Here is a 15,631-nt window from a genome sequence, read left to right on the forward strand (position 1 = left end):
CTCCCCCATTCTCGAACAAGTCGGCCATCTTGTTCCGCTTGGTCTTTTCGGAGAGTAACAGTCGGTCTGAAGGAGTAAAAACAGCCGTTGCTCCCATTTTGGCCATTTTTGGCTTAGAGTGTAGATCTACGGGCATGTCATCGTTGGCGTGGGCTTTCCAGCATGTCCGGTCTTACACGGCATAAGTAATGCCTATTCAATTTTTCTTCGGCAAAGCTTTTGTAACTCGAGCATTTCGGCATCCTACGCTTAAAACCGTGTGATGATTATTACACCGGTGACTTGCGTATTCGTTCGCCCAAAGATATAAGCCTCTCAAATGCGCATACATGTCACCAGCGCCATTGTCACAGTTTCTTCCTCCGGTTGATTGTCATCGATGGTAGGGCGATGGGAGGAATGTGTGTGCATGTAGTGCAATAAGACCAAATGTATTAAAGCTTCAAAACAGTGCCACCGTAGGCCGAAGCTACAATGGGATAAAAGCTACACCCACGCGCATTCCGGTGAAGTTGATATGAGCCCAGGTTGATAGCTTCAAAGATGGACCGAGACTTCACTTGCTCGATCAGTGTGTTGGATCTCCGGTCACGCGGCCAGGTGATTCAAGCGGCTGAGGCGCTATGTGGCGTGTAGTAATCGCTAGAGCTGTGCGCATGACATGGTTACAGCTGTCCCGGCGGGTCATGTAAGAGGATAGTTGGACGCCTTCGAAGATAATTCGTTCGAAAGCGGCCTCAGCTTGGACACAACACTCGATTGTTGCGTAGATGTTGTTTTTTTTTCTTCTTGGAATGCACAGCTAACTTTCTATCTGACCGCCATAGCGCGCCCTCCTACACGTGGAGGAGGCCTTCCAGGATCCATGGTGTCGGAAACTATGCAGAGCACGATGCTTAAATCAGCTAATGGCAGTGAATTCGCGTATAACGCTCGGTTGTTTTGGTACATGCCATCATTTGCAGAAAGAGGAGGGAAATATTTCTAGCGTACTTTGGGAGGTAAATGTTAATTCAGGCCACTACTGCGCTTTCTGGCACGCGCCTTCTCAAGAACATCGACCACCAATCAGCATCACTTTTGGCCACGCAGAAAAAAGGCGTTGCAAGGCGCCTTAAATGTGTGCTTCACCACACTACCGAGCCGATGTCCAGGCCATGAACTAAATCTCTGGGACCACGTGCCTTCTATCCATGTACTTCTATGTGGTAATAAAAGTAAATATTCAATTCAAAGGCTTTCGAGGAAGGTGCGTGGGCCAACCACTCAGATAAGTGAATATTTTAAACACTTCATTGCAAGATGCCAACACACGTCACGATGCGGAAGATGCAGATACATTGCGCTGTTTAGCTAAGCAAGTTCTCTTGGGGGGACGAACAGTGACGTGTTGTTTTTGTGGGTACGCTCACAGAGTGTCGTACAAAATTTACTAGAGGGACCATTGGATGCTTGCTCACTGTGGTGTGATAGAATGAAGAGACGCTGAAGCTCAAGTTAGAACAAGCTTTTAATGATGCCCCAGAAGTGTGCATTGCGTTTTTTTCGAACAGAAACCAGCGCCTTACTTCGAAGTGTAATGCGCATTTCCATATAACGCACTGGAACAAACCAGAACACCGCCACAAGCGGATGTACAAATGGGACCGAAAAATTATGTTCTGTATGCCTCACAAGCTAAAGCGTAGCATCCCATGCGATTTCCACCGCATTCGTCTCGGGGTGGCTTACTCGAGACATTACACTCACTTGATTGGCTTTAATGACGCATGGTGCCGATTGCGGCTACTGTCAGATTGCGGCCCTGTCAGGCCCGTGTGCTCAGATTTGGGTGCACGTTAAAGAACCCCAGGTGTTCGTAATTTCCGGAGCCCCCCACTACGGTATCTCTCATAATCATATGGTGGTTTTGGAATGTTAAACCCCACATATCAATTAACTGATTAACATTGTAGTATGGTACAGCATAGGTCGGCGAAACTTAATTGGGGCACTCACTCATTTTAACACATAAAATATATTTTGTGCTCTGAACTCATCGAGACTAAGACTCACCCTATTTTTTTCATTTGGCGTCATTCATTGGTGAATTCGGAGTGACCCATGAACTCTGCGTCGTAGCCCTGCACTCTGGCGAAGGGCAACATAAAGGAGTCTACCAAGGAACACACGCATTCCCTCTGGAGCAAATGGCAGGGTCAGAACGGAACGCGATGTGCACGTCTCTCTTCTTGCTGGAGTGAGCACGCTGGGCACAGCGACGCTACGCCAGCGAAACGTGAGCTCTGAGGCGAGGCGCAACTGACGCGACTGACGTCCGTTGGTGCGCCCAAAGGTGGCACCGTTTCAAGAGGTTTCAAGGCACGGCGTGCTTGAGACTTCCGGTCAAATCCGCCGATTTTTTCGGAGTATAAAAAAGTTGCTCCGTGGAGTGGGTCTAGCGACAGAGCTGCTTCAGATCTGCCAATGAAACATACATGGGGCACTTTCAATCTACCAGTGAAAGAGACTTGCTCCACATGGAGCAGCAGAAAGTATTACCGGAACTGCTCCGAATCTGCCAATGGATGACACCAACAGACAGACTCACTCGGACTCACACTCACTAAAGTTTAGTTCAACCGGACTCACTCTAACTTAAGCTCACGAAAAAAAATACTTACGCGGACTCTCTAAGACTCAAAGTCACGGCTCAATCTGAGCGTGAGTGACTATGAGCGAGTCGACTCATGAGTCCGTTAGTCTAGAATTAGGTTTTTTAAACACGCTGCCATGGCTCTTTAACACCTGTATCTCACGCAATCAGTGCTCTTCTTGGTTCTGTTTGACACGGTATACCTTCTAATACGAGTTGTGAGTGTTCGCAAACCATTAAAGGGGTCGTGAAACGCTCGCTCTAAAGCGACAATGCGACACCACCGGCGTCCACACGCAATATTTATAGGTGACGTCATCACAAGTAATGCTTTGCCCATCGAGGAACGCGGAACTCTTCGGTATACTTGCGAGTGCACCCATCAGCGTGTTTGCCATACGCAATCTGCGCTAACTTGAGCTCTGACGCCATATTAAGCAGCGTTCTTCTGGGACGCGGCTCGCGTTTGGCAGACGCTGATGAGTGCCTCTCGCGCGCGCGATATGCCGCTGCAGAGTTCCGCGTTCCTCGATAGGCAAAGTGCGTATGCTGGTCCACCCGGGCTGATGATATAGTGAGCGCATGTGGCGGCTGAAGGTGCCGCATTGTCGCTGTAAAGCAACCGTTTCACGATCCCTTTAAGGTCATTATTCTCAGAAGAGATGACTACATAAGATATATTTATCAAGAACATGCCCGGAAGAGCGGGCGAGCAGCAGATCAAGTCAGCCTCCATCACGTAGTCTCCGCACTTTTTACTGGGCGTTTCCGTCTATACTTGTCATTTAAATACAAGCTGCCAGACTTTGATCATTTGCCCTTATTTCCCGTTTTATTTCCTTTGCCGAAGCACAGCGCTGCTGCAGCGGGAGCAAGAACTAGCGCTCTCATCGGCGGAGAGAGCATTCGGCAGGTCTAGTATTAAGAACATCACGGACGGTGGACATCAATAATCTCTCCTTAAAAATGTTTATTTTGATGTGTGTTTATAAAAATCACAGCATATTCATGGAGCGCAAGATAACGACTGGGCTGAAGCGTCCATCAGACCGTCCGCGCTTCTGTCCGTCCGTTCATTCCTGCTTTTGTCTGTCCATCCATCCATACGTTTGTCCGTTCGTGCGTCCATGCGTCCATGCCTTCGTGATTCGTCTGTGTGCCTGTCCATCCGTACGTCCGTACATGCGTCCGTCCACCCGTGCATCGGTCTGCCTGTACGTCCATCCGTGCGTGAGTCTATTCATCCGCCCGTCCGTCTAGTGAACACTCCAAGTACCACCATGTCGCATCTTTTCATCATATATTCATCATATAGACATACTCCCATCCAGCGGGCATTCCAAGGACTAAACGAGAGGTGGCACGGCCAGACTAAAGGAGCGGCACGCGCGCACTCTTTTACGGCTTGCGCTTCATGTCTAGTTTCCACCTTTCACCGCCGCTAGTTCATGGCACTGCGTCCCAACCCTCGGTAAACCTTGCTAAAATCAAGGATGTTACACCAGCTAGTTTAACGTGGCCACCTTTTCTGGTCAGATAGGGCTCCAAGTTCGTCCTTCTGTTACAAGTTCGTTTTGGTAAGCAAAGCAAGTAAGCATTTTAGTAAGCAAGTAAGCATTCAACGCAAATTTTATTGGAGATTAAGTCAGCGATACTTGTTTCTAATAAAACAAAATAATGAGACAACTATCTATTTATTTATGATTACTGTGCGCGGGTTTCCTCTTCAATTCAAAAGAGTATGCGTGTGCCACTCCTCTAGTCTGGCCATGGAGGTGGCTACCTACAACTACGACTACTACTACTACTACTACATACATACGACCCACGGCTTAAGGAGCTTCACCCCCAAAAGGGGCTGTAGCGATTGGTACTACGGGAGAGCTGAAAGCCGCCCTTTGGGCCGCACAATTGATGTGGCCACATCATCAAAATTACACTAGGGCCGGGCCACAGGTCACAGGCAGCCACAGGTCACAAGCAGTGGATATAGCGTAATTAAGGAGTATAGGGGCCCGGGAAATATAGACCCTTTTCATAATTGTAAAGCTAGCTTTCCTGCTATATAGTTTACCCTACTAGTGGCGGCTAGTCACTTTCTGAAGGCAGAGTGTTCAATCGCAGTTTACTTGCACTTAGGCAGCTAGGAGTTCATAACACTCTAGATGAGATCATTGAAGCCCAAGAGACTACAAAGCTAATGCGCCTGTCGTCTACGCCGGCTGGTAGGAAGATTCTGTCCGTCCTAGGCATCAGTCCGGCGCTCGTAGAGGATCACCGTCTTCAACTACCAGATGAACAGCGTACTACCATCCAGGTCTCTCCGTTTCCGCGAAACGTCCATCCTCAGCACAACGTCGGAAAGCACCGAGCTAGGGCCATCACACTTCTGAAGAACATCAGGAACGATCCTCATTCAGTTTGTTTTGTCGATGCCACTCAGTATAATTTCTCAGCTAGGTTTTCTGTTATTTCCGTCAATCATATGGGCTCTATTATCATTGATGCGTTAGTTAGGGACTCTACTCCCCAAAGAGCCAAATATTTGGCTGTAGCCCTTGCCTTTTTGGATGACAGTACATCGCAAATCTTCACCGACTCATGGTCAGCGGTCAAGGCTTTCGCCTCTGGTTCCGCCTGTACTGAAGTATTTAAACTACTTGAAAATAGGACACTTTCTCCACATACGATTACCTGGTGTCCTGCACATCTCGAACCCCTACTGGACTCTCAAGTAAACCTGATTGACACTGCTCACTCCCGGGCAAGCGCACTAACCCTCCGCGCTGGGGAGGACGTAGGTCTGCAGGTAGGCAGTGAGATGTTCAGGGACGCTTTACTTACATTCAGTGAAGTGGCTAAACACTACCAGTTGAGTAGGCGGTCTTTTGCTCCATCGCACAACAAGTTGTCTAGACCTCAAGCCATTACGTTTAGAATGCTCCAGACCAGGTCCTATCCAAGCCTATTTTTCCTCAGCATAGTCTCCTCAGAGGCTTTTGACTCTACCTGTCCTGATTGTGGTGAGCTTAGTGACTTAGCACATATACTCTGGCAGTGCCCCTCGTTACGGGGCCCAAGTCGGCTCACAGAAGAAGATTGGGACTCTGCTTTACGAAGTTCAGAGTTGCTACCACAACTACGGGCTGTCCAGAGAGCCCACGACGTGGCGGTGAGGCTAGGCCTCCCCGTTCCTACGTGGGAGTGGCCCACGACGTTGCTCTAAAAGAGCAGCGTTTTTCAGGACCCAATAAAGTTCTTTGTCTGTCTGTCTGTCTGTCTGTCTGTCTGTCTGTCTGTCTGTCTGTCTGTCTGTCTGTCTGTCTGTCTGTCTGTCTGTCTGTCTGTCTGTCTGTCTGTCTGTCTGCACTAAAACATGACAAATGTAGGTTTAGCTATCTCAACATTAATGCGCGTAATAGATGAGCCCTAGCGTGTTTAACTAGGTTCTGGTCTCCATTTGAAGTAGGACAGGTGCCGCCATTAGTAAGGCAAATATGCAGTGCCGAGAAGCGCCCTGTGTGTGTTTAGAAACAAAAGTTGTTAACGATTTACAGTACTAGTTACTCTACTATGGGAGAGCTTAAAGCCGTCCCGTGGCTACGCTAAAAAGAGCAGGGCGCTGTGTATGAATGCGAATTATGAAAGGGTCCATTGTTATCGATGATGATGAAAACATTTTATTATGAAAATTCAAGGAAAACGGGGAGGGTCCCTATTCCAAGACTGCTGTGGTAGCCTCTGCGATAGCCCAGGCCCTGAGAATGAGGGCCCAGCTAACCTCGGGGGCGCCGTCGTGGGGGGTGCCTTCCCACTGCTTTGGGGTACGGGTGGACCGAAGCATTGGATGGAGGGGAGGAAAGTAAGCGGCGGTGCACTCTACGGTAACGTGAAAAGTTGTGGGGTAGCGCCACAGCCTGGGCAGTCATCAGTATAACGAGTCGGGCGTATTTTATTCATGAAGTGGAGGTTCAGAAAAGTTCGGGTCTGCAGTTGACAAAGTGCGACAGTCCCTCACGTGTGAAGGAGTCTGGTGGGAGTTGGTATTGCTGTCATTAACATATGTAATGTTGTGTGACTTCGTGACATGTCAGAAGTGGGGAACCTGACTGTGTCGGCCGCCTCACTGCGTGGGGCCGCTCGGAGGGTGAGTTCTCGAGCAGCCCCATGAGCGCGTTCATTACCCGACAGTGAGGCATGACCAGGAGTCCAGAGCAGGTGTATGATGTGGCTGTTGTGTGAAGCAACTTTGGATGTGCGTAACAGAATAGAATTGGAGCTTTTGGGAATGCCGCGACCTGTTTGAAAAGCCCGACATGCTGCTTGCGAATCGGTTAGTATGTAGTATGTTTTCGCGGGGAGGCACAAGGTGTGTTGTATCGCCAAGGTAACCGCCAGGATCACGCCCGAATTGGTGGCTGAAAATGAGGAAGATATTGAGGCCGCACTTACGATCTCATGTGTACCGCTAACGACCACCGCTGTGGGTGCCTTTGTCGTGCGATCCGTGCCCGTGTAGTAGACCCTATTCTCTTCAACGTCACTGAGAGTGCGATTCAGGTATCTCATCCGTGCCCGCCGACGACCGATGTTACGCTGCAGAGGATGTACGCGAAGCGCTCGAGCTATTTCGAGTGGCACGAAAGTACCCGGCGTTTCCGGAGGTTCAGGGGGGACTGGGTGATCCAGGTAGTGGAGTACGTGTCAACCCTTGGTATGAGAAGAAGGCGTTGGCGCTGACAAGTACTTCACTGAGGGTATTGTGTACTCCCTGTGACAAAAGGTGCTGCGTAGAAGTATAGTGCGAAAGGCCCAGAGTGACTTTGATGGCCTTACGGATGAGTGTGTCTACCCGTTCATGTTGTCCTTGCGTCAGCCGGTGAAATGGAAGGTGATAACTGAAGCGGCTTATAGTGCACGCATCCACGAGTCGAAGCATGTTCCGCTCCCGAAGTCCCGAGCGTCTATTACTTACGTGTCGGAACATGGCGATGATCTGCTTCGTCTGGCGGGAGAGTATGGAGATGGTGTGTTGTGCCCTGCCATCTGCTTCAACTTAAAGTCCAAGAATGCGTGCTCGCTTTACCCACGGGTTAGGTGTTCCTTCGACGAGTAGTACATTGAGGGGGGGGGATTTTTTTGCCGGCCGCAAAAGACAAGGAGTGCAGACTTGTTTGGAGCACACCCAAACAAGTCTATCGCCACCATATCGAGCATAGTCTGACACGACCTCTACCGCTTGTTGAAGCCGGTTTTGAATTTCGCCGTCGGGACCCCGAAACGTCCACAACGTGATATCGTTGGCATAGATGGCATGGTGCAGGTCCTCAATTTAATCAAGTTATTTAGGGAGACCTGACATAGCGATATTAAATAATGCTGGTGAAACAACAGCTCCTTAAGGGGTGACTCTGCCTGGCAGGTGGATGGTACTCGAACGATGCGGGCCTATACAAATTGTTGCAGTACGATCACGAAGAAAGGCTCTGACATAGTTATAAACGCGAACGCTGCAACGTGATTCGGCGAGGTTGCTGAGAATGAGGTCGTGCTCCACATTGTCAAAGGCCGACTTAAGGTCCAGCGTAAGCAAAGCGCGGGTTTGGACACCCCGCGATGGACCGAAGACCTGCTCTTTCAACTGGAGCAACACATCTTGCGTGGATAAGTGCGAGCGAAAGCCGAACTGCGTATGCGAGAAGAAAAACTGGCTCTCGAAAAATGGCTGCAAGCGCCGCAGGACAACATGTTCCATGAGCTTGCTGTACATGACGTAAGGGAAATCGGCCGTAAATGTTCGACTGAGATGTGTTTCCCCGGTTTAGGTATGAGAGAAATTTCCGCATGTCACCATGCTCGGGGTAGCGTGCGGTTCCGCCAATGCTCGTTAAACGTGTTCACCAGGTGCTTAAGATCTGCGCCGTTGAGATTTCGAAGGGTCGCGTACCAAATGGGGTCAGTACCCGGCGCTGAATTCTTGTGGATATCTTCTAACACGAAGCGGACATCTTGAATTGTGATTTTGGCATCTAGGGCACTCGGAGAATCTGCGTCGTATGGGTATGGGTGATACTGGGGACTCGCTTCAGAAGCGATATAACGTGCTTTTTAATTCATGCAGGAGGCGGTCAGGAGAGCCTCCAAACCAATGATTGAGGACATGCAACTGTTTTTGAGTTTGCGCCTTTGTGCCCGGTGGGTATATGAGTGCTCGAAGAATGTTCCATGTCTCAGCAGTACTCAGGGTGCCGGCAAGATGATTACAAAATCCCCTCCATTTGTTTCTCGTGAGAGTCTGGGCGTATTCCTGGGCTTGTCGCGTGATACGCGCAATCTGAAGTTTCAGTTTACGATTTAGGCGCAGACGCTTCCAACGTTTTGTCAGTCCACTTCTAGCGTCCCACAAGTGGAACAGGCGCGAGTCGTTGCGGGATTGATGGGCGTAGTGTGTGATCGACTGCGTGGTGGCATCAAGGTGAGCCGTAGGGGCCGCGAGCCAGTCGTCGTAGCCATCCACTTCTGGACTGACAGTCCGTAGCTCTCGAAATTTATCCCAGTTCGTTATACGAACTTTACGTTCAGGCCGGCGCAAACTGGCCAGAAGAAGGGCGGTTGCGATGATATGGTGGTCACTCCCAAGAGTTTCGTCAAAGGGCCCACTTGAGATGACTGCGCCAGTACCGCGAATCATCGTGAGATCGGGACACGTATCTCGTGAGACGCTATTCCCGACGCAGCTTGGTTGTGTGGGATCAGTGAGCAACATGAAGCACATATTACGTACGGTGTCCCACAATTTTGTTCCTTTTCCAGTGTTCTTAGGATATCTACAAACCAAGTGCGCTGCATTGAAATCTCCGCAGATCAACAACGTATTAGCAAACTTACTAAGTTCTGTAAATAGATGATGAAAATGGTGCGTGCGGGAACGAGGGGAACTGTAAGTATTTAGAATGAAAAGACTTTCGCTGCGTTTGGCGTGTGTGATTACATCTATAAGTTGATGGGAAATGTCAGTGGCGGCCGAATGTAGGCGCACTGTGAGACGGTTAGACACAAGTGCCCGAATCACTACCGTACGCTTCAAAAGCTGCAAGGGAGGGGGTGCAGTTAGGCTCCTGAAGGAGTATGACGTCGGGAGCGATTGAGGCGATGGCAATGTACTGCTGCACGGGGCCCCGCTTGCGGCGGAACCCCCTTCAGTTCCACTGCCAGGCCACAAGATGATCCGGGTTACGCGTCCCCATCTTCACTCCTAAGAGGCGCAGGCCGTGTGTATGGGTGGGAGCGCTTTGTGTTCGGTGCGAGTGTTAGAGCAGGCGTGAACTCCTGGCGCATTTGTTGCTGTACTTCGGTAGACAGAGTGGAGATACTACTACTGAATAAGGTTCGGAGCGTCATTACTGTGTTTTTGAGTTTGTCCTGCAGTGCAAATACCACCTGATTGAGCATATCACGGAACTCTTGCCTAATAGTAGCACACGCGGTCTCTATCGCGCGTCTCAGTCGAGCACCTAGATCACGCAATTTGACCTCCATTTCTGCACGAAGCTGATGAAACGCATCCGGGTCTGAATTGTGTGTCCTGTGTGAAGGTGGAGCTAAGGTTGGGGACGGGGCAGCGGGGGAATGCGAAAGCAGGGGAGGCCCCTTCGCCCAGCTTACCTCCCGAGGTTTTGCCGGGCGTTCCTTGGCTCCGGCTCCTTGATCCTTGTTTGGCTGGTTACCGTCTTTCAACTGGAGATAAGACTGGTTCGTCGACAGTGGTGCAGCGTCTTCTGAAGTGGCCACCCACTTTACAAGTGGTGGTTGAGAACCCGTCCTGGAGTGGGAACGAGAGGAGGTCTTGCTCCGTGACCCCCATCTGGACTATGACCTGGGTTTCCTACCCGGAGTTGAACCTCCTGCTGACAAGTCGCCCTGTGACAATGATGATGGTAAAGAGTGATGCTCTACATGTTGCTATTCCTGCTGAAGTGCCTTCCGTACCCGTTGCTTGTTGAAGGAAGGCCGAACGCGGGCGTTTCGTGTGTCAGTGGTGGGGTGATCTCTTCCGCATGAACGGCAATTCAGCGAGCATGAGTGTCCCGGTGTCGCGTTTTTTAGGCCGCACGTCTTGCATGTGACGCAAGTTTGTGCAGGGCAGTTGTCAGAACGATGTCCTAACCGGAGACGAACCGTGCAAACTTGCTTGCGCAGACGATGCACGTAGCACCGGTATTCAGCACTGTAATGGCGTATGTATCGTGGCACCTGCAGTCCTTCGAAGGTAATGAGGGCCGTGCTCGTTTTACCCATCATTCTTGCCTGTAGAACAGTGTAGCTAGGGGTAACGAGATGATCCATAAGTTCGGAGGGGCTTGTTTTTGGACGACGCCATAGATAATGCCTTTACACGATATGTCGGGAGCGGCAATGTAAAATGACATATGATAGGTATGCTGGCCCAGGCAGAGGTGCTGGACGCTGTAGAGGTTAAGGGCGATGTGCTCATGTGGCGTGCTTACAACAGCGAGGTTTTGTTCAGGGCGCAAACGAAAAACTAGCCGGTCGACTTTGGCAAGAGGTATAGGCTTGCGTCAACTCCAATAGCCCGCGTCAGTGTGGGGCGAGTCCATTTGTCCAAGCGTAGGCCTCCCAGTGGTCGCAGGATGGCTTTCTAGTCGTGGAGAGGCAAGGGTGGTGGCCTCTATCTTGTTGGCTTACGTTATGTGGTGTCGCCTTGAAGTTCACTCATCTGAGTTCTTTGCTTCCGCTGAAAGACCGACAGATCGGCTTGTGTGTGTCGTTTCTTCTACCCCAGCACCCAAGCAGAGCCATCGTCGTTGGAGGGGGATGTTGTGTCATCATTGGTGGGCGCAGGCGGAGTCGAGTCCATAGCTGCTGCAGCAGCCGTGATCACAGGGGGGCGCTGTGAGCGCTCGATGGTGATGGACGCACTCCACATCGCCTCCGTAGATTTTCTGCTATTTCTGCGGACATCCACCCTGGTACCCCTGAAACTTGGGTTTATCGTCACCGCCAAGTTCTCCGCTTCGCCTAGACAACACCTTCGTCCAGATGGGTCCAGTTTTGACAACTTGAGGGACATCCTTCACTCCCGGCTACAACGCCGCCTCGCTAAGGGCTCTCAGCCCGGCGATGGCGGCCGCCAACGTGGTTACGGGCTATGATCCTACCTCAAGCCAAGTACTGTCCATGGAGATTTCATCCTCCATAAACACTATGCCATCAGAAGACGAATACCTCGACGACATGGTGAGACTGTGGCAACGCAAGCAAGCCAAATCAAAGTCTGCGTCTCAACAACAACGAGACGCCACAGCTGGCCGCCATTCCCCAGCCTTGCAAGGAACTCCGGCGCGCCATCCCTCCGGTGGTGTGCCTACCTCTGCTCCGTCCTCGCAACCAGCGAAGCAACGCAAGTGGCGTCCGCGTCAGACTCCTCGCCTCTCTCGCGACGACTACATCGTAGTAGTGAAACCTCGCGTTCCCTGCGAGCTACGCACATTTGTCCCGGCCGATCGCGCGGGCGACGCCATCCGCAGCTACCTCGACGAACAGACTACCACGCAAATTCAAGTGTGGCCAATCTGGGAACAGAACATCTTGGTCCGTAGCACCACCATTCTGCCTATGGCACAGCGTCTCCTCGAGGACTTCCAGCTGCAAGTGGGGGATCAGCAGCTGCCCGTTCGAGGCCACGCCAAGGCACCAGGGGATACATGCAAGGGCGTCATCAACGTAAACCCTGCTGAAAGCCCGGAGAAGATAAAGTCTGAACTGTATTGGCCTCGAGGTACTATCCTTGCGGTCCGCAAACTCGGAGAAACCGCGGAAGCGGTGGTGACTTTCGAGGGCACGAAGTTACCCCACTTCCTCTTCTACCACTGCGTGGCGACGTATATCCGCGCCTACAAGAAAACGGTCCCTGTTTGCACCAAGTGCGGTACCATCGGCCATCGACCACCTCAGTGTCCTCACCCCGCTCCAACGCAGTGTGCCAAATGTGGAACTCCCGCACCTGCAGGTCTCAATACCCATGACTGCCACCCCAAGTGCCTCCTCTGCCACGGCGCCCATGAGACTGGGACCAGTGGCTGCACGGCAAAATATAGGAAACGCAAGAATCTCTCAACATCTATCTCCTCGAGGAACCACCTCATTTTCGTCACAGCCAGACAGCGGCACCAACCTGCATCAGTCGGCTCCACCACTCCACGCCGACACTCAGGCATTCCCACCGCTCGTAGCACCAGTGGCGGTACCTCAGGTGAGCAGTTGGGCAGGGAATGCTGCTTCTAAGCCTCTCTCACCCCTTCTGTCGATCCTCCTTCTCCCGAACTTGCGGCCCTTCGCCAGCAAGTTGCGGCACTTCAAAAGCAAAATTCTCTTTTAACTAAACAACTCGAACTCATAAATATGCGACTTCAACCCCAACAACAGTGTACTGCAAGGCCATCCGGTATTGCCTCCGCTGTACAGGCGGCTACGCCAGCTACGTCCAAGCTTGGTCCTTGCGCTAAGTCCACTTCCATTAAACCGCCGATTCAAGCAGCCATGTGTACTCCAGCACTCGGAACCGGTGCCGCATCTACTCGAGAAGCTCTTGAGGCTCCTGAGGCACCTCAGGTTCTCTTGCCCGCTAACCGAACTCTCCCTAGCGAGGAGCACGCACCGCGCATAGAGGAACGCCTTACGCGCGTCGAAGCTTCGATATATCACCTCCTCACCAGCTTCTTTGTCCAACGCATAGTAGTAGAGGTTACCCAGGCTATTCAAGCCTGGGCAATCACCCAGTTTCAACCCAAGGCATCGCGTTCCCGCTCCTGCTCGGTGAGCAGTGAAAGTGCAGCTCCACGGCGTCGTCGTAAGGTGGCTACCACCACCCCGCCGTCGGACAATCCGGCCTCTGTGCCCCTCCCTGCCTCTGAGGATTCCGAGTGGGACATGGAGGGCCAAATATAAAACCTAAGACAATCACGATGGCTACCAATCGTACGTCCCGTTCAAACATTGCGTCTAAATTCGAGATCACACAGTGGAACCCTGGAGGCTTCGGGAACAAGCGAAAGCGTTCACATCTTTCCCTTTTCCTCAGCTCACTTGGCTCTCAGCCGGCCGTCTTGGCACTCTAAGAATCTGGCCCTGCTCCATCCCTTTCTGAATACTGCTCCTATGTAGGCGGCACCATCACATGTCTCCTCGTGCATAAAGCTTACACGGCGATACAGATTCACCTCGATCTGGATCTTCCTTACGACTACTGTAAGATATCAGTGCTGTCTCAGCGGAGGGGCCAACCATCAATACATATCTTAAACGTGTACTGTCCCCCTCGCAAGGTACTGTCCCCCTCACGCTGCGTATAGCGGCCCGACAACCACTCGTGATTGTCGGGGACTTTAATGCCCCCAGCCTTCACTGGGGTTACCACTACGAGAAGGCCCGGGGCAGAGAGCTCAAGGAGCTCATTTCCTCGCTGAGCCTCACGCTTCTTACCGATCCGGCACAACCCACACGTTCCGGCAACTCGGTCACGCGAGACACATGCCCCGACCTCTCCCTCACCCGTCACATCCGCGATGCTACATGGGAAATTTTAGGCGAAATCTTAGGCAGCGATCACTTTTTACTCCGCATTTCGTTCACACCGCGGCAGAAAATGCGCCAACACTGGGGCCAAGCCCGTCTCACCGATTGGACTCAGTTCAGAATGCAACCATTTCCCGCCGTCCTCTCCTCGACCGAATATGCAGCGTGCGCATCATACGCCCTCCATTTGAAACAAGTGAACACTCGCACCCTTGCAACCTCTAATTTGACTCCTGCAATCGATCCACACCTCCTACATCTTTGGCACGCTCGCCGCGGGCTCGTAAGGCGCTGGAAACGCAACAAACTTAATCGAAAACTTCGCGCTCGCATTGAGGCGCTCACTGCAGAGGCGGCCGAACTCTGCTCAGCTTTCCGATGCTAACTGGGCAGACACCTGTTCGAAGGCTGCAAACCAGATGAGCTCTAAGAGTGCGTGGCGACTCTTTAGAAGCCTTCTCGATCCCTCCACCACCAGGGGAGAAACGCAACGCCAGCTCCACCATGCTCTGCATGCCTTTCAGGGCACTACGGATCAACTCGTGCGAGAATTTGTGACCGCTACATCTGCCGCACAATTGATCCCGCGGGCCCAGCATATACGTATTCCGGCGCCCCTAACAACGACCTCGATGCCCCTTACACGCTTTCCGATTTACGATTTGCACTCACGAAAATGCGACGGGGCACGGCCCCTGGACGCGATGGAATCACAGTATCGCTCCTGGCAAATCTTCCTGACCAAGCTAACCTCTCGCTACTCCACCTTATAAATTCGATATGGGATGGCTCTGCGCTGCCAACGGAATGGACCACATCGGTCATGACATTTCATACCCAAATTGGCAAAGTCCGTTAGTATCGAGGCACTGAGACCCATCTCACTTACGTCCTGCGCAGGCAAACTCATGGAAACCATGGTTCGCGAACGCCTTTCCGCCTACTTGGAGGCCAGGAGGACCTTTGCCGACACGATGTTTAGCTTTCGCCCGCATCTGTCGGCGCAGGACGTCCTGCTCCAGCTTCAACACGATATCATAGAGCCGACTACTATGCGCCATAACGATAAAGCCGTGCTCGCTCTCGATCTCCGCGGGGCGTTCGACAACGTCAAACACAGCACTATACTCACTAACCTGTCTACCACAAACTGCGGGCAGAAGACTTTCAACTACATTCGCGCCTTTCTATCACATCGCACCGCCTTCATTCGCCTTAATTCTACCGAACACGGCCCGTACTTATTAAGCACGCGGGGTACACCTCAAGGGGAAGTCCTGTCTCCTCTGCTTTTTAACCTGGCGATGATGAACCTCCCCATCTCTTCTAAGCGAGGTCGAGGGAATACAACACGCACTATATGCGGACGATATCACAATCTGGACCAACATCGGCTCCTTA

The 15,631-nt window shown here is 51.7% G+C and overlaps 1 protein-coding gene across 1 annotated transcript in view; it reads right to left on the bottom strand.

Moving 5' to 3' along the window:
- Nucleotides 1-15,631, bottom strand: part of LOC119165049 (prolyl 4-hydroxylase subunit alpha-2) — a 379,434-nt gene that overhangs the window by 62,903 nt on the left and 300,900 nt on the right. The gene's annotated exons all lie outside the window — the stretch shown is intronic.

Source organism: Rhipicephalus microplus, chromosome 9 (genome assembly GCF_043290135.1).
Source record: "Rhipicephalus microplus isolate Deutch F79 chromosome 9, USDA_Rmic, whole genome shotgun sequence".
In the NCBI taxonomy this organism is placed as follows: Eukaryota; Metazoa; Arthropoda; class Arachnida; order Ixodida; family Ixodidae; genus Rhipicephalus; species Rhipicephalus microplus.